We start from the raw sequence: 18,956 nt of genomic DNA on the forward strand, positions 1-18,956 counted from the left end.
GCACTTTACCCACTGTAGAACCCACAGGTTGACCACCAAAGGCTACCAACCCACATGAAGGGGGGGCATTAAAGAATGAGTGCCTTGGAGGGAGAGCAGAGGGATGAAAGATAGTCTACAGTGGGCACGGTAATGAACAGACTCCAGGATACCTTTGCACCGCTTTATGTTTCTCATCAGTACCTAAGAAATGCTGCCACCTTCATAGATTTCAGAACTTATATTGACTTTTACATCGTGGTCTTCATAATTAACAGGCTGTTTTGAATCAGAACAGTAGGAAGAATTCCACTGCTCCCTTGCTCCAATGCATTAGGAAAGGAGGAGACTGTAGCTCATCAAGAACTCCACTGAAGAGGGTACACAGCTCAGGACTGTCAGGGAGCAGCCCAGAAAAAGGACACATGCTGAGTTCTGTGGAAAGAAAGCTGGAGGAAAATGCCAAAGAGACAGGCGGATAAGGGAGAGGAGGTGTGAAAGAAAGAAAACATCCATCCTCAGACACAGCCACCACATCATCATGTTTCATTTAGACTGGTTTGGGATGAACGAGAAGCTAAACAACTCCCACATAGGCTGACTAAGGGCTCCTGGACCTTAGTCTTGGAGAGGGGAATCACAGACTGATTCTCACCCAGGCCATCCAGAAGGAGGAATGAAGCGGGATGCTGATGGAGACAACAGTCCAGGTAAGAGTGGAGAGAATACAGTTAAAGATGCACCAACTTCTGGCCAGAAGGGGTGGGAAAATGGAAGGATTAGCAATGTTCCTTCACTGGTCATCCTGGAGATCTTGACCAGTCCCCTTGAGCTTCACACTGTGAAGTAATTCACTGTCTGAAATGTTTCTTACTGTGTATCTAGTGTACCTGGAGAAGAGGAATATGGCTTAGATTAAAGCCCTTGCCCAGGTGTTAGGTGGGTCTAGTGAACTCCCAAAGTACTTTTCTTTTTGCAGCTGCCTGTACCCACAAAATTCTATGGTGAAAACCCCATTAGTGCTTTAATACCCCACATATAACAAGACATTCATTAAATGAGTTAGTCACATTACTTCATGTGTTTAATATAATTCAGCAAACACTCTTGCATAGATGGCACCTTGCCTATCATGAGGAGGGCCCAGTTTTGAGGTCTCATCCATCTAGAAGATCATGGACTAATGAGGCAGATGGTTAGGCCAACAAGTGATTTCAATTTAGAGTAATTATGGTTCTTACATTAGAATTTTGTCCAACACTAGGCAGAGTTCTATTGAAGCAAGATAGAAGGTGGGTGGTAGGTGGAAGAGAGGTTAGAGAAATCCAGGTATTTCCTCATGATGCCACAACCCAGTAGACATAAGACTCAATCTCCCAAATTACTCCTGGCACTCTTTGTCTTCATAGTACAGGATGGTTATTTACTGTCCCAGTCAAGATGCCTACATGTTATGACTTAAGCAAATTTGATGAGCTCTTGGAACTAAAAAGTACCCTTGTTCTTTTTAAACTTAATTTTGCAATTTATTATTATTGTACTGTGTGTGTGTGTGTGTGTGTGTGTGTGTGTGTGTGTCTGTGTGTGTGTGTCTGTGTGTCTGTGCGTGCGCCATGGCATATGTGGAGGTTGTTCTTTCCACTACAGCATCTTGGGATCGAATTCAAGTCACTAAGCTTGCAAATGCTATTACCCACTGAGCCATCTGCCTAGCTCAGATGTGTCTCTTTTCATACCTGTCTATATCACTTTTCTTCCAGATTCAGTGTTCCTTCGATGTTTTACCTTGAATGTGTAGTATTGTACTGAACAAGAGATATTGGACTGGACTTTCCGCCATCTACGGTACAGTCACATGCACACGAGCATACAGAGAGAGACACATGAGCTGAATTAGTCATACCAATGCCAGGAGATAAGAGTAGATTTTATGACATGAAAGTTACTGTCAAGGACTGGTGCAATGTGAAGTTCTATCTGTGGATTCTCATTCTTTCTTCCACTTGGAAAAAGCAACCTGTAGTTTCACAAAGTACTGGATGTGCATGTTAGTAGCCAAGCAGATGACTGAGAGCCAGGCAGGCCTCTGCTGAACCGTGTGATGTGAGATAAACCACTTCAGCATCCAACCTGTTTCTTGTGAAAACAGAGCTGGTAGTGATACCTGCCTAGGGTATATTTATAAATATTAAATGCAAGAAAGGCCTTCTTTTCTTCTAAAGGAGTTTTCTCTTCCAAAATACCTGCAGTTCTAGGTAATGTGGTGCTTTAAAAAAAACAACTACATTTTTAAAAAGGTGGGAGGAGTAACTCAACCACAGGAACCCAGTTTGAGCCTGCATTTGAGGAAGCTCCCCAACTAATAGCTTAAATTTCTTCTTTCTTTGGTGGACACAGTTGGAGACCAGAGCCTGACTTCAATCTGTTTCTCTGTGTGGACTTATAAACTGTTGTGTGCTTTTGAGAGTAGTGGCCCTTACACACACACACACACACACACACACACACACACACACACACACACACACACACACAAATACACAAATACACATATACATATGAAACATTTCTCTGTAGTCCCTAGTACTCTGTGCTCAGGTTCTAGCTAGAGCCTCAACATGTGATGAGAAGGTGGCTTCTTTCTGATGTCTCTGCTCGGTGGCATTTGGAGAGCAGAGCAGGGCTGACACACACTCCAGAGGCAGAAAGGTGATCAACAGAGACCTCTTTTATGCCCAAGGTTTTATGTGCCCTCTGCATCTGTATGAACAGCTTAAGAGAAGCCAGGCGTGCTGCTACCTTCATGATTAGCATAGTCCTCTCCAGGTATGGATTTTAAGCCTGGAACCCAGTTCAAATGCTGACCTTCCCCCCGTCACTCCTTACTGGAGCCTGGAACTCGTTCTGTGCCCTGTCTTTGATGACACCAAGGAAACAGAAGCACATTTGATTGTTGTTTTCTTTTTGGATTTTTTCTTTAAATTTTTTTATTAGATATATTTCTTTACTTATATTTCAAATGTTATTCCCCTTCCCGGTTTCCTGTCCATAAGCCCCTATTCCTTCCCCCTCCCCCATATGGGTAGTCCCCCTATACATCCCTCTTACTGCCCCCCTCATATTCTCCTGCACTGGGGGTCCAACCTTGGCAGGACCAAGGGCTTCCCCTTCCACTGTTGCCCCAACAATGCTATTCTATGCTACATATGCAGTTAGAGCCCTGGGTCAGTCCATGTATAATCTTTCGGTATTGGTCTAGTCCCTGGAAGCTCTGGTTGGTTGGCATTGTTGTTCTTTTGGGGTTGCAAGCTCCTTCAACTCTTTCAATATTTCCTCTAATCCCCCCCCAAGGGAATCCTGTTCTCAGTTCGGTGGTTTGCTGCTAGCATTGACCTCTGTATTGGAAATGCTCTGGGGGTTGGGGATTTAGCTCAGTGGTAGAGCGCTTGCCTAGCAAGCGCAAGGCCCTGGGTTCGGTCCCCAGCTCCGAAAAAAAGAAAAAAGAAAAAGAAAAAAGAAAAAAAAAAGAAATGCTCTGGATGTGTCTCTCAGGAGAGATCTATATCCGGTCCCTTTCTGTATGCATGTTTTAGCTTCATCAATCTTATCTAGTTTTGGTGGCTGTATATATATGGGCCACATGTAGGCCAGGCTGTGAATGGCCATTCCTTGATTCACTGCTCTAAACTTTGCTTCCATATCCCCTCCTATGGATATTTTCCCCTTTAAGAAGGAGTAGGAGCATCAGCATTTTGGTCATCCTTCTTTTTGAGCTTCCTGTGGTCTGTGGATTGCATCTTGGGTAATTTGAGCATTTTGGCTAATCGCCACCTATCAATCAGTGCATACCAAACGTGTTTTTCTGTGATTGAGTTACCTCGCTCAGGATGAAATTTTCTAGTTCCATCCATTTGCCTATGAATTTCATGAAGTCATTGTTTTTGATAGCTGAGTAGAACTCCATTGTGCAGATGTACCACATTTTTTGAATCCATTCCTCTGTTGAAGGGCATCTGGGTTCCTTCCAGCTTCTGGCTACTATAAATAAGACTGCTATGAACATAGTGGAGCATGTGTCTTTGTTGTATGTTGGAGCATCTTTTGGGTATATGACCAAGAGAGGTATAGCTGGGTCCTCAGGTAGTGGAATGTCCAATTTTCTGAGGAACCTCCAGACTGATTTCCAGAGTGCACTCATCCTGGTAGAGTGGTCTGACCATGGCTGCAAAAAAAATAGGGTCTTGTCTTTTTTGCTCCACTCCTGTAAACAGCAAATTTTTCACATGTTCTGCAATTGGATTTTTCTCTAAGAACGATGAACTGAAATATCTGTGACATGTCTTTTAAACTTACCATATAAAACTTGAAACTATCAAGAATATCATGACCCTCTATTGACAGATAAATATTGTGCGGCCTAGAGGAGTTATTTCTTAATCATCTTCCAGCTAGAAGATGCTAGACTTAGTTGGAATATAAATGCATATTTGTTTTTATTTCCCTTTTTATTTTTGAGAAAGAATCTCATATATCCTATGCTGCCCTCAAACATGGATGCAACAAGATAGAGTCTTGAACTCCCAACACTTCTATCTGTACCTCCACCACCTTAGGTGCTGAGAAAATACATAGGTGTGTGTCATCACCCAGAAATCCTCCTATCTCCATCTCCCCAGCTCAGGTTTTACAATGGTATGTCACAGTGTTAAGCTTTTTCACAAGGGTGCTGTGGAGGAAATTTGCCTAGAAAACCATCATTCCACAGCCCACTAACCACTTTTTGTTCTTTCTAATATAGCATGCAGATGTCTTTATTGTGCATCTATAAGACTTGAGCACTCACATACATTATATTATATGCCAGGTAGAGTTAGAAGGTTATTCCATGCACTAGGAGATCCCTTTGAAAGGATGGGTCATAACTTAGTCAACACTACCCTCAGCCTAGGTAAGGGAGCCCCCCACTACTACATGCCCTGAAAATCCAGAAAATCCTAGGGATTTTCTAAGTTCCCCTCAAGGATCCAAACCCAAATAGAATGAGAATATTGCACAGAGTAAAGATGATCTGGGCAGTATGATCAATCATGATTCAATAGAAATTCCAGTGACTGGTATAGTATTTTCTTCATTGACTGGATTAATGCTATAGACATTATGGTTATTGGTGAGTCAGGTAGTATATGTATAGAACTATTGAAAGGAAGTTGGGATACTGAAAGCATCCTTGACCAGTATGTCTTCAGCCCCAGACATGGAACAACTGTTCAGTATTCATCAACTCAAGGACAAATGTTCTTCAATACTTGAAAATAAATTAGCAGCCTTTAATTATTCTCCCATGGAGTTAATATCATTTCATGGCAATTTTTCGTAGACAAACTGTATAAACATCACTTCAATATGCAGACTTAGAGTCTACCAAACACTTTCCAGAGCTGACTGAGTAGTATCCATTTTTCCATTCAGAGCATTCTTACACTCCTCCAAAACAGGATGCTTTTGACTTTGGATATCAATTTTCTTAGAACTTGGAAACAAGAAATCTATCTATGATCCTCAGTTGTGAAAACCCTGAACATCTTTTTCAATGTCTTTATGAATTCATTTAGAATTTTCTTCAATGTATTCATCATATCTATCACCCTCCCCTGAGATTTAAGATGCTAAATCTAAGTCACTCTACCAACCACTTTAATAAGATTTTTTCTTTAAATTGTAGATATATGCATTTCTACTTTCATATATATCTGTACAATTTGTATTTGGTGACTGCAGAGGTCACCATTGGACTCCCTAGAACAAGAATTATAGACAATTTTAATCTACTGTGTGTGTACTGGGTTTGGTTCCTAGGTTCTCTGCAAGAACAGTAAGTGCTATTAACCACTGAGCCACCTTTCCAGCCCCTTTTGGTAAGTAGCTGCCTTTACATAATACTGTGCTTGGGTCACCAGGGAGAACAAGGGATGTTCCAAGGAAACTAAAAACAGGCAATGGGGGAGAAAAGTCCATTCATCTCAATTTTATTCAGAGATTGTTTTTATTATTCCTTCACTGAGTTGAAAATGAAATTTTCAAGAAAAATGACATCTAGGCTGTGGAAGTCCAGACCCCAAGAGGGAAGAGGAAAATGAATTTTCTGTGCTGATGGCTGTAGCCACCAAGGTTGTTGAATTTGATTGGCTGCTGAATTATCTTTTGAGTGAGGACTGACAAGACCCCGATGTGAAACTCTCATGTGATTCTACTGAAGACACTTCCCTTATTTCTTACTATGTGATTTCCAGAAATACTGGGCCCCTTCTCAGAAATAACAAGCTTCACATGAAACACAGATTTATTTTTACTCTGAAAAGTTATTTATGGTCTTGGGTTTAGGGATTTAATAACCTCTTCTGCAAGAGGGTGTCTAGAGAAGAAAGGTGGAGCCCCTGGAGAAAGGCCAGCCAATTGCACAGCAAGATGAGATAAAGAGAAGGCTGCCTCTTCTTTCTCCTAGATGGCTTGTCCTGTCAGAGATTCTGATCAACTACTGTGTGCTCAGCAATGCCTTAGTAGCAAGTGAATATATCCTCACAAACCCTACTCACCAAATCGTTATATAATAAACACACAATAAATCACCTGAAGAAATTTCACAGAAAGGTTATCACAGGTAATTCTTTTGGGTAGGGTCTGTACATTAAAACTGCATATTAGAATTTTACATGTGAAGAAGGCATTGAAGTAAATAATATAAATATAAGAGCAAAAGTGACGGAATTCAAATTACTTTTAAAAAAAGAAAGAAAGAAAAGAATCATGGGTAGGGATTTGGCATAAGCCCCAAGGAAATAAGGCTCAAAGGGAAGCTTTGCAGATTTCTATTCTACTCAGGATTTTTCTTTAAATGACTCATCTTTCCCAGTAGTTATCAAGAGAGTGTTTTGAAAACATCACACTTCAACCTAGTCTGAGCATCTACATTTGAATATCACATGCAAGCCTCCATGTACAAATAGCAGCTGGTCAGTCTGCAAATGGGGAGATCCTGGCTGTGTAGACAGGCATGTGATTACATGGACATATATACAAGGTATCAGGGGTCTTCTACTAAGTTGCACAAAACCACCGCAAAGTCTTCCTTTGTCTCCTACACTTACATAGTGTATTTTATAGGACAGCATAAAATGTAGGAGAAGGACCCCCAGCTCCCATACATCCTTTATGAGAAAACACTATTCATTTAAAGAAAGGCCACTTGTGAAGCAATCAGCTTTAGAATGATATATTGTATTATCTTTTTGCCACCTGAACCTTAGCATGTGTGATTCTGTATTTCAACTGAATGTCCAGTGGAAGGAGCCAGGAGATTTGGCCCAGTTACTTTCTTTGAAAGCTGTGGCCAATTTCACTAAAATGAGCAATTCTTGCACTGACAGTGAAATGACAGATTTAAGCTGTGCAACTGGACCCAACAGTAGCCCACATCATCCCAGCTCTGGGAGAATTTGCTTATAAGTAGAGTAGACATAGAAACTCTCGGAGAGCCATCCAGAAGAACAGTCAGAACCATCAAATATAAATAAGCTAAATCCAACAGAAATACACACAGAGATGTTGGCCGAAGATTTAGAGGGAGGGACGTCATATTTGTAATCATGGCTGGAATTAAATATAACTTCAAGGTGGACATAAAGTAAAAGATAGCCAAGATGAGTTACACTAGGAGCATAAGATACTGAAGTTAACTGTGAATGTGGAGACCCTTGGGTGACCAAGGGCATTTAGGTCACAGGTGCAGTATTGTAAGAAGACTAGGGTACAGCTGAGACCTGACTTCTAGAAAGAGTTGTCCAGAGAAATGAATGGGCCTTGGCTAAAGAAATGCATCTGATTGTAATCTAAACAGAATGATATTATGACATGTCCCATATTACAATATGGCAGCCTTATTAGAGGTTGTCCTTTAAATTCTCTACTGTAACTCCTGAACCTTTTGTAAAGCTTCATTTCAGTTTTGAATATTAGCTATGCGCTCGGGAAGAAAAGAGGTGTGTACTAACTCTGAACCTTCTGTTAGAAAGTGACAAACATCTAATTGACCAGGTAACAGGGACCCCTTGAGAATGGGTTAAAGGACTTGATTGGGCCAGAGAGTTCAGTAGAGCTGCTGAAATCTGTTTCTTTTCCCAAGCCTTGGGTTTCAATGTCTTCTAATTTATTTTTGTCACTTTATATTTATATGCTTTCTTATTTAATTTATTTTGTCCAGCAATGTGTTTCCTTCATGTTGCCAAGGATGAGGCTACTATAAACTCCATGCTTGCATAATTTTTTTGTGTATGACTTCTGATTAAGGGTAAATTTCTATTCCAGGCAGATTAAAATCAACTACAATGGCCAACTCCAAGTTATTCACTTGAGTGATGTGTTTATTCTTGAGCAAACTGCCATTGCCAAATGGGTATATACTCTGGCCACTTCACTGGCACGTGTAAGGGGTTGGGTGGAACAAAAGGAATGTCACATCGGACCACACAATGGGCCAGCAGCAATTGCCCACATGAAAAAAGCATCAGCGATTTTTCCAGACAAAAGGAGAACAAAGCATGGATCTTTATACTGTAAGAGGTGTCTGTTGTCTTTGGTTGTTTTAATACTTAGTCCACAGTACTGAGGAGAGAGCAATACTCCACAGATGCCAGAAAGATTGTTAGGTGACACTGGAAAATGAAAGGTGAGAGATAGGGAAGTGTATACCATCAATAAATACCCAGATTCTCTTCCTAGACACCAATGTTCAGATAAAAATAATAAGGCAAAACCATTCATAGCAGTTGGAACATAAAATGCTTGTGAAGAGAAAGTACTTTGGGATAGACGTGCAGACTAGAACAAAAGGAAGTAAAGGAATTATCTTTGAGTGGGTAGGTTCTGTACTATGTAATGATGGAAGATGCCATCTGTGTTTACTACTCTCCTTCAAGAAGTCTCAGAGAACAAAATATCCTTCTCTTGCCCAGTTTTCAGAATCAGCAGAAGAAAATCCAAAACCTCCCCTGGCATCTTGCAACTTGGGAAGCAAGCGATAGTGACAGGCAAAGGACAAGCACTGTTCTAGCCACTTATCCTTTGAGGCACACAAAGTGAAGTTTTTGGGAATGATAAGGATAAATTTGAATCCAAGTCGAGAGGCCTGACCATTCTTTGCTACTCTGCAGTCAGACCAGAATGAACTGAAAGTTTGGAGCAAGTTATGCATATGCATTAGACTCAGATTATTTGCATTAATCTATGGTGCCAGAGATTAAACAGGCCTGCCTTGCACATGCTGCATATACCATCAACCGCCAAGGTATATCTTGGCCTCAACAGCAGGAATTTTCACAGCATAGTAGATAAAATGATTACATTTCCATTGTGAAGATAGACAAGAAAGTCAAGAATGGAGTTGGATATAGCTGCAAGTTCATTTGTGACAAATGTGACTCCACAAAGAAAAATGGTAGAAATTTATATGATTTATATTGTGGTAATTATTTATTCAAAGCAGTAGTGAAAACAAATATACAGTTGTAAAGGCAGACACTAAGTTTTTTTTCTGCTACCTCCTGAATGGTGAGCTATATCAAAATGAAACTGAATATTTTCCCCCAGGTACTGAGTATCAGAAACTCATTGAAGCCGACTTCATGAACACAAACTTTAAACTTTTCTATGAGAAATGTATAGCCACTGAACTAGCGGCTGATTCTCTGGGTGAAGACAGATAGGGTTCTAAGGTGTGAGTCAGTGGTGGGAAAAACAAACAAGGTTTTCCCAGAATTCAAGGCATCTTGATCCATGGCAAAATAGGCCTGCTGTTAAGTATGTGGTAATCCTCTTATAGACCAAGGAAAACTGAAGAGAGGAAGTGAATTGAGAATATCAATCTGAGAGTTATGAACTTGGGTTCTGGGAGGGCAGGTATATTCTTGGACTGAAGGTATCATTGTTCTTCCATAGTTGAGACTGCAAAGAGCTAGAAAATTCTGCAGACTTTTTAATCTCTCTAAGAAGGATGACATCCATCAATTGTTTGCAGAAAGCCCTTAAATAAAGGAAGTAAGAAGTACCCTCCAGATTTAGCCATTTGTCACCTAGCATTTCCTGCAACACAAATGCTAATGTATTGCTCTGAAGAAGTGAAGAACCAACAAAAACCAAGATGTTGCAGACTATGCTAACATTCCATCCAAAAGCATGAAGGAATCTAAAGAAAAACATCAGGACCACATTACCAAGCGATGAAGGCTGTCTCTACTGAGAAAGAGCTTTTAAATCTAAGTTTCATTGTTAAACAATGAGAGTCTTCAAGAATAACAAATAAGTATCAGACCTCGACAGAAAAGGTTTACATTAAATCCGACAAAGATCTCAGTCAACTATCTATTTTCATACTTTAGGGAACTGGGAAAAGAACAAGCTACATCCAAAAGTCATGGAAGGAAGAAAATAGAAAAGAGTGAACATGAATAAAATAGAAAACACGAAAGCTACAGAAAATTAGTGCAGTCAAAATTTTGAGGATGTTTGAAATGGCTCAGTTGACCAAGAACTTGCCCTCTATTCACTAAGAACCCAGTACCATGTTCAGAGTCCATAGAAGAAAACTGTTCTGGTACCCACATGTATAATCCAAGCTCTGTGGCTTTGGACACAGGTGAATCCTTGCGACTGACTGGCCTACCAGCCTAGACTATCCCCAAAACACCAATGGGAGAACAGGGGTGAGTGACTCAAGAATGACAGCTGAAGTTTACTCTAACCTTTGTGTACACAGGAATTTGCACACATAAGAACATACACACACACATGAAAAATGATTCGTTCTTTATAAAGATAAATACACTTGATAATATAAAATTAGTATGCAGCCCATGCCTAAAATAAAATCTAAATAAATGAGTAAATTCATAATAAAGATAAGCAAGTGTACACCAAATGGTTCCTAATATTGGCCTTCATAGCTAGCTAAATGTTTGCATCATTTCTGGTCCAAATGATGTTATTGTTTGTGATGACTCATTGGTTTTTGTCTTAGAAAAGAAAGTGCTGTTTTCTAAAGGCACGGGCACAGTTCCACTAGTAAGTCATGGGTATGCTTCTGGGACTTAGAAGGAGCAGAGACTGAGTCACTAGAGGGATCTTTAGGAACTCCTTTTCTAGTTTCCAAAGTATCATGACATACTGCTTTCCTTGCCCTGGCTAGGAGAATCTCAAGTACAGAGTCATTAGGATGACCCTGGAATGTGTACCCGCTGTTTTCTTTATGCTTATGGTACATAATGTGACGGGGAAGCGCCACAGAGCCTTAGAATGTGTATCAAAGGTGAAAGCACTTCAGAGTAGATGCAGAGTAAAAGCTACCCAGGATGTGGAGTGGTCTGAGAACAGAGTTGCCCTGGATGTGGAGACTCACAGGTAACCCCAGGTGGTTAGGTCATGGATAAGGAAGGCTGAAGGAAGACCAGGCCAGCAGCTGGAACAGGAAGAAAGTAAGATGGCTTTTGAAAAGTTGTCCTGAGGAGTACTGACTGGGTCTTGGCTAATGAGAAACAACTGATTGTAGGAAAAATGAGTGGGATTATGACATGTAGGGTAGGCTGCCTTCTTAGGTGTTCTTTACATTCTTCTGCTGTTACTCCTGAATCTTTTGCAAATCCTCATTTAGGTTCTGAAAATCAACTGTGCATTTGGGAAGAAAATAGTTTACATAAGCTCTCCACCTTCTGTAAGCAAATGACAGAAATCTGATAGGTTGGGTAACTCAGGACCCCTGAGAGTGCCTTGAAACATTTGGTTGGGTCAGAGAGTTCAATAGAGCTGCTGAAATCTGCTTCTCTTCCCTTGAGTTTCAATCTCTTTTCATTTTGTTGTTTTATACTCATGGCTCTATATAATGCAGTTGTATGAGCTTTTCCATTACTTTTAAGTTTGAATAGGGGTTGACCTAGCATTACATAGAAAACACTTCAAAAAGTGAATTTTTGAAAAAAATTGTTTTTTTTGCTATCTATTTATCTATCTATCTATCATCTATCTATCTATCTATCTATCTATCTATCTATCTATCTATCTATCTATCCAATTGTGGGTTGTCTGACATGGGTGCTTGGAACTGAACTTCTGTCATCTGTAAGAACAGTATGCTTTGCTCTTAACCACTGAGCCATCTCAACAGCCCCCAATAAAGAGTTTTACCTTCCTCTTTATTTCCAGAGGCATTGCTCTGGTATTCATTTTCTATGTTTTTGAGGGCTAAGTGAATGAACAGAGAACAGATGAAGGATTGAAATGAGAAGCCTCCCATGTACAGCTATAACTTTGTTTACCATGTATCACTGTACAATCCCCCAAACAGAGTAAACAAGATAATTTCTAAGTAGAGTCAGTTGCTCAGCTTTCCATGAGATCTTATTTCCTTGAGTTTACTACCCTTCCTTAAATGACACAGAAGTCCTGAACAATGGCTCTTTAGAATTCTTGGATAACACTTGTAATCTATAACTTTCAGCTAACACCTTCCTTGTGACTAAACAAAACAAAAGAATTGGATTGATCAGGGGACTGTTAGATACCAGTCAATTCTGGCATTCTCCACACCTCAATTTGACTACAAGTGTACAAATATCTGAGGGAGGAGGTTTAGTCTGAGGAATAAATATCTTACACACACACACACACACACACACACACACACACACGTCACACACACACACATCTTGATTTCGATTTCTTTCTAAATTAAGTGGCAGTTTCTAAGTAGTGGGGCTACAAAGCTTGCCTGAACACAGCAAGAATCAGAAAATATGTTAACAAATATTTTGAAAATCACAACAATACCATTGTTCTGATAAGGCAGCCTTGAATACAAACTCCCAGCCATAAGTTCCCAAGGGACTGGCTCCTTGCAATAACAGGAAAGCTTTGTGCAATGTGACCTGATTCAACACCATAGTTTCCAGCCGTGGATCTGGGATTTTATTGAATTATTGCAGGAGACATGGTGGTCTGTGAAAAGATGTGAGAAAATCCATGGAAGGCAGATTGCTGACTTTACAAAGCCAACATCAATGCCCATGTTATGATCTCAGACCAGTTAAGTTCTCCTGCACAGTCATAGCTCTAAGTAACCTTCTCTAGAATGTCTGGGAAATATCCAGCTTTAGGGTCTGGAAGGTAAATAGGCTGCTCAGACCATGTTTTGAACTCACATTGATAGATGGTGAATGGCATGTTTTTACAAATAACCGTGCCTCTTTCTTTTAGCTACACATCTGCTTTCTAAACTCTTGTACCTTAAAGATATTATTTCCTAAGTGACTAGAAGCATATTTAACAAGCTTACCCATTCTTCTATCTTGCAGTGTGTTGGAAAGGTTTGATTTTATTGTGTGTATTTTTTATAACTCTTTGTCAGAAATCAAGTAGCTTTATTTGTATGGGTTGATATCTGGCTGTCCATTCTATTTTATTAATCTGTGTGACTGTTTCTGTGTTTAGGTTTGTTTTGCCTATGTGGAATCTTTTGTGTTTTTTTTTTCAATGAACTTTTGGATTTTTTTTTCTATTTCTGGGAAGAATGGAGTTCAAATGTGAATGAGATTGCATTGAATTTGTAGCTACATTTTGGTATGTTGGCCATTTTCATAATATTAATCTTGTGTATTAATGAGCATGGGAGGGGTATTTCTATATTTTAGAGTTTTTCTTCTATTTCTTTCTTCTGTGTTTTAAAGTCTAGGTCTTTAACTTCTTTGCATTTATTTCAAGGTATTAGGTTAATCAGAATGTTTCTCTGATCTCCTTTTTAGTTTGTCATTGATGTATAGGGAGGCTATAGAATTTTGCATGTTAATTTTGTAGCTTCCTGCTTTACTGAAATAACAAAGGCTATAGGCATTTTTATTTGTTGCTTACTGAAACTAGATGACAAATCCTGTGGCCAAAGATATCACACCCCTGGGATGCAATACATAATCAAGCCAGGACTGATCTGGAAGCTTCCTCCCTGCTGGCTACTCAGGCTATGGGAAAAGATAAGGCATTACTGATCTACCTATCAACTCTATGAACTGTAATATCGACCTTCCAAGCAAGACGTGCCAACTGGCACAATGGTGACATGACCAGAATTCTGGCATACTCTCAAAGAGAGAATACGTGCTTTGTACTTACTATAAACCCTATCTAAACAAACAAACAAAACAACAAACAAACAAAAACATGGTGGGAAGACCATAGGATCTAAGGGAGAACTAAGAACTATTTTTTATTTAATAGATGTGTCACTAAACTTTATTCTAAAAACTTACCAATAGACAAGTACAACCCTCACCTTTAATCAGATATACTTATCTTAGCAGTAAACAACAGTGAATGCAGAGTTTAATTGACTGCTCAAGGTGCTTAGAGTAAATGAAGATTGAGTGCTGAGCGCTAAACAGTACATTTATACTGCCCCACCGAGGCTCAGGGAACACTGTAGAGGAGGAAGTGGAAAGAATGTAAGAGTCGGAAGACAAGGACTATGAAATACTATCTTCAGGACGTGACACACTCATTGCAAATATGGGCTGGTAACAACTGAGGAATCTGTACAGTATCTGAGCCTGTTGATATCCAATTCTGGATCAGGAATGGGCTCACAGGGCCTTACCCTCCCATACTGACGTACTGGATATTAATACATTATAGGGAAAGGACAAAAAGCATCTTCAATCGTGTATCCAATAATGAGAACATGAGGCTTCAAAGGGTATTTCCAAGTTTGTTGACACATATACAGTCATAGTTCAAATTGGTGGGTCATAAATCAAAAGAAAGGGACAGGAATGAAGAAAAGAGAGAGGGAACAGTAAGACAGAGTAGAGAGAAATTACCACAGTTGGAGGAAGATAGGAGAGAATGGGAGAATAGTAAATGTAGTGCTCTATTTACATGTATGCAGTTGTCAAAGAACAAATTTAATCAACAAAAATAAATGTTTTTTAAAGCTATCATTGAGTGGCTCTTGGACTCAGTTGATCTGTGGAATCCAATGCAAGTTTCTATTTGTTCTGATTTACAGCCCTCTGCTGCTCCCATGTTAAGAATGGCACTTACATGAAAGTGTTCTTCTTATTGATGTAAATTTATGAGTGCATTAGGCAATTCCTCTTTGAAAATCCTTGAAAATTACATAGCTGGACATCTCAGGCTCTGGATCTGAAGCCAAGATAGCCTTTCCCTCTTGGTATGGAATTAATTCTATCCTTAAGTCTGGGGAGAATAAACTCTAAAAAGGGTCTTTTCAATAAAGACATTCTTTCTCATAGTCTCTAAATCCAATCAAATTTAAAATAAAGAGATATTTTATAACCATACATGTTTTGGCCTAAACATTACCAAAAGTTCAATCCATTTTTGCCTAGGACCCTTTGACCTTTTCATTCCAAACTATATGGGTAAAACCATGCCTAAAGAGTCCAAAGAATCAGGCTTGTTAACGCTCTTCATTATCAACATAAAGTCAAAATAACATTCACAACTAATATGTATCTAATCTCTTAATGACAGTAATCAGGAATATGCCTATCATTCATTACCTTTTCAAAATATTTTTTTGCTTAATATGATTTAAAAGCATTTTTCTAGGTAATCAGAAAGATGCTGCTTTGAATAGTTTCACATCTGCAAGATCTTTCATTGTTGTCCTTGATCACTATAAAGCTGCTCTAGGAAAATCACCATAGCAATAGCAGGAGTAGCAGCAACAGCAACAGCAGCAGCACCACTACCAACAACAACACAGTCATCATCACCACCACTACCACAACCACCCCTAGCAGCAGCAGCAGCAGCTGCAGCATCATCTGATCTAATAAACTTAGAACCTCAAATCCATTCCCAGGAAGCAGACTCTGGGTTTTAGTAAGATATCCAAGTGAAACCAAAGAATAAACATGGGTTGAACCTAGCACATTTATAGCAGATGTCCAGTTTGGTCTTCTTGTGGGTCCCAAACAACTAGAAGGGGGGTTATCCCCAAAACTGTTGCCTGTTTGTGGGATAAATTCTCTTATGCTGAGCTTCAGTGGGAGAGAAAGCACCTAGACCTGCAGAGACTTGAAGAGCCAGGGTAGGGCAGGTACCCAGTAGGGGGAGAGCGTTTGTTCAAAGGAGAAGGGGAGGAAAAATGGGGGAAGGATTTTGGAAAGGGTGATCAGCAGTGAGTGGAATGTAATGTAACTAAGTAAAAAACATTAAATTACATTTTAAAAAGAAATCTAGGAGACTTGTATCCATGTGGGCACTCTGTAAGCACTTCTTTAAAGTACAATGCTCCCTATAGAAAACCACACCTTAGAACAATGAACAAAAACATAAAAGACATGAGATTTGAGTTCAGGAAAAAAAATCTATGTTCAATTTTGGTTACATGTTTTAGAATGAGTTACTTAGTACCTTTACTCTACGTTAAAATTAACCTATTTATGAAATATACCAAGTGCCTAATGCATTAATCCCACCTGATCCTGGAGAAACTGAGTCAATGAGGTCTTGGTTAACATGGTATTTTATATATGTTTTGTCATGGCATCATAACTTACATAATATGGATGGTATAAAATTTGGTACCAAAAGTTCGTATCAGCCCCAAAAAGATACACAAGTACCATTTGTTCACATGTGAGAAAGTTTTTGAGAGATGTTCCTAAGGATACCAATGTTGGAGGCAAGGAAGGAGGCAATGATAAAACAATCACTCAGAGAGATGTGAGAAAAATACTATGGATTTAATAAAATAATGGTTCTAAGACTCGGGGTGAGGCATGAAGATGTTAATTGTTGCAACACTTAGCATAGTGCTAGTGTTAGGAAAGAACCAAATAGTTTAAATACAGAAATAGTGGGGCAGTGTCTAAGAAAGCAATGGGACCCCCAAACGTTATGCTATATCTGAAATGACCTACAAAGATAAAAATGAAGCCTCACTCAGACAACAGATGCAGAGGCCAGACAAAATAAACACTGAGGACCTCCCTTAAGAAAGTAGAGTCAGGACCTAAGGAAGAAAAAATCTTCTTTACTAAAAACATCCCAGGTGGCTAACAGTCTTGTCATCTCAGCGACTGATGAGTATCCTCACTTTTGCTCCAGCAAAACAGCATTGATAACAGCTATTGCCCTATCCGATTGCTACACTGTACAGGAATTCTTGGACTGAAAGAAACAATCTTCAAACCTGGTGAAGAAAGGGACATGAATGTGTGGTATTTCAGATGGTACCCTTCTTGAGATGAAAGAGTAAGGCATTGAGCCAGAGGATAAGTCTCTTTTGAGTGGGGGAAAAAAGTGAAGCAATCATTTGATGACCAGAAGGGAGAATTTTGTCAGCGCTCCTGGTTTCGCCAAAATTTGATTGCTTTTCCCATCCAAGTGTATGGGGAATTGCATCTGTCTTCTTGAAATGGGAGAGCCACTTGATTAGCAATATGAAAAGAAACAACAAGTGTTGCCTTTTAAATATTTTTTAGAACAATGAAAAGCTGAGGTAAAATGATCTAGTCCCTCTTCTTTTCTTTCTGGCCACAAAGACCAGAGAACAGAGATTGGATACGTCTGGTTTCTGAGCATGACTGGGGACCCTCTCATTTGTGTCAAACATGCCATATGAAAATTAAATTGCACCTTTTTATTCAAGTGTCATATTAATGACTAATTTGCTATCATGACTTAGTTCAAAACTGTTTCAATAAACATGATAATCAGGCCTTGGGATTTTACAAAATGTAATTACTTATCCTGCTGAGACTAAACAGTCAAACTTCTTGATGAGTTAAAATTCTTCTTCTACAATCTCTCTGCATTTTCTTACAAGTTTCTTGAGGCTCCACCAATAACAGGGATTGTCATTATGAAGGATCTCTCATCCTTCCCTGCTGTTTTCAGTTTAACAAATCCAATCTGTTGGGCTAATTTTAAATCAGGAGATGCTACAAGATGAGTCATGACTTTGTAATTGAGAAATATAACCAGGATTTGCCAAAGCCAAGAAAACCGGGCTGACAGAAACATAATTCTTTGGCGGCAACAAAGCAAATACCAGTCTGGTCAGAGTAGACAACAAAGAATACAGTATCTCTTCTCCCTAGCAACACAAGGAACATGGTGGGGGTTGGAGAGTGCAGATCACAGGACCTCAGAACAGGAACTGAACCTGATCTCAGAATGGGTGTATGGGGCATCTGCAATGAAGGGAAGGCTTTTAAAATAAAGGAGCCTGAAACAGCTCCACTGGTCCATTGTTTGTACAACCATTTAGCATGAATTTATTACTAAGGATGTTTTTAGCACGAATATCAACTGTTGGGAAAACATGGCATAAAGCTATAAAGATTTATTTTTCTGACCAATGGATCCATTTGCAACCAAAATAAAGAACTACAGGCAAAGACTTTCCCAATTATTTACTCAAAACCATGAATTTCTCCAGAACCATTCTCAAAATGTACGCAGCTTAGAAATTCTGAAAGTGAACTCATGAGTCTATTGAAAGAGAACGGGGGAAAACGTAATCGGCTCTATTCATTTTAAATGTTTCAGCAAAGGCAGGACTTGCCTGACCCAGTTACCACGTAGCTGGCAGTAGTCCCAATGAAATTGTGGTGCCTCTACCCACCGAGGTTAGGTTTCGTGGCCACAGCTTATGAGTAAGCTGAAGAGTAGAGTTCGCTCCATCTACGTCAGTGGATTACTAGAGACATGGGGCAGCTGTAAGCCTGTTCCCCGTGGGTTTGTACCACATAGTGGCCCATCCCTTCTTAGTCTGGGACATCATCCTACAAAAACAGATTGCTTCGTGCAGCCACATGCTTGTCCGATGAAATCATTCCTGCTTTCTTCTGCAGGTTCTCAATAGACCCTCACAGATCAGACTCACAGAACACCTGCCAGAGCTCTGTCTC

The 18,956-nt window shown here is 39.6% G+C and overlaps 1 long non-coding RNA gene across 2 annotated transcripts in view; it reads left to right on the forward strand.

The window, feature by feature from the left end:
- Positions 1-399: 399 nt before the first annotated feature.
- LOC120103512 (uncharacterized) overlaps positions 400-18,956 on the forward strand; it is a 69,897-nt gene continuing 51,340 nt past the window's right edge. For both annotated transcript variants that reach the window (XR_005505798.2, XR_005505797.2), the window contains exon 1: positions 400-689. This is a non-coding gene — a long non-coding RNA (uncharacterized LOC120103512). The remainder of the gene's footprint in view (positions 690-18,956) is intronic.

The sequence above is a fragment of the Rattus norvegicus genome, chromosome 6 (assembly GCF_036323735.1).
Source record: "Rattus norvegicus strain BN/NHsdMcwi chromosome 6, GRCr8, whole genome shotgun sequence".
Taxonomy (NCBI): domain Eukaryota; kingdom Metazoa; phylum Chordata; class Mammalia; order Rodentia; family Muridae; genus Rattus; species Rattus norvegicus.